Source organism: Erinaceus europaeus, chromosome 9 (assembly GCF_950295315.1).
Source record: "Erinaceus europaeus chromosome 9, mEriEur2.1, whole genome shotgun sequence".
Classification (NCBI taxonomy): domain Eukaryota; kingdom Metazoa; phylum Chordata; class Mammalia; order Eulipotyphla; family Erinaceidae; genus Erinaceus; species Erinaceus europaeus.
The window spans coordinates 26804830-26805677 of record NC_080170.1 but is presented as its reverse complement, the minus strand read 5'-3'; the positions used below and the strand labels follow the sequence as shown (position 1 = coordinate 26805677).

Here is an 848-nt window from a genome sequence, read left to right as displayed (position 1 = left end):
TAATGGATGAACCTGGCACCGTTTATCTTTCCATCTTAGGAATAGGTGACCTGAAGTGAGTGGTTAAGCCCTGGTAATGACAAAAAAAAATGTGGGTAATATCAAAACTAAATGTAAATGGGATATATATGTGGTATATACACAACATCTACAAAATTGGGATGGCTGAAAGATAGCATTTACAAATTGCAATAACATTATAGGAAAAGGATAATGATGCAAAATAGTAGATAACAGTTTAAAATTAGAAGAATTGCTTAGAGATAACATAGTTGTTATGCAAAATGACTTTCATGCATGAGTCACCACTAAATGTCCCAAGTTCAATCCCCAACACCACCACAAGCCAGGGGAGTTTAGTAGTTCTATAGTTAAAATTTTTGGAAAAAACAAACAAACCACAATACACCTCTAGGAGTTTCAACATATACTATTAGAGTGTCAGAAAGAGGAAAGAGGAAATTAAATGTGTGGAAACTATTCGAAAATCTTTCAGAACTGAGTGCTTGCACACATACTGAAATTGGAATGATATGGAGAAGATTAGCAAAGCTCTGAGCAAAGAGGACATAGAAATTCCTTTAGACACAAATAAATATCACTCAGACCTGGTCAACAAATCTATAAACTGAAAATACTCAGTACACCCTAAAAGTGAAAAAAAAAGTTAATAAATAGTAAAATCATTCACTCACCTGAAAGAAAAACTGTTTAATTAATCGTTAAAATCACGGTCACCACAAAGTTGTCCTGTAAAAATGTAATATGAATCAGAGTGGCCTTTGCCTTCTAAGCAGCCACAGGAAATACCAAAAGACTGCAAGGAAATGCCTTCAAAGTTCTGTGGG

The 848-nt window shown here is 34.3% G+C and overlaps 1 pseudogene; it reads left to right on the top strand.

Moving 5' to 3' along the window:
* The first annotated feature begins 502 nt into the window (after nucleotides 1-502).
* Nucleotides 503-600, top strand: LOC132540584 (U6 spliceosomal RNA; annotated as a pseudogene).
* Nucleotides 601-848: the final 248 nt, after the last annotated feature.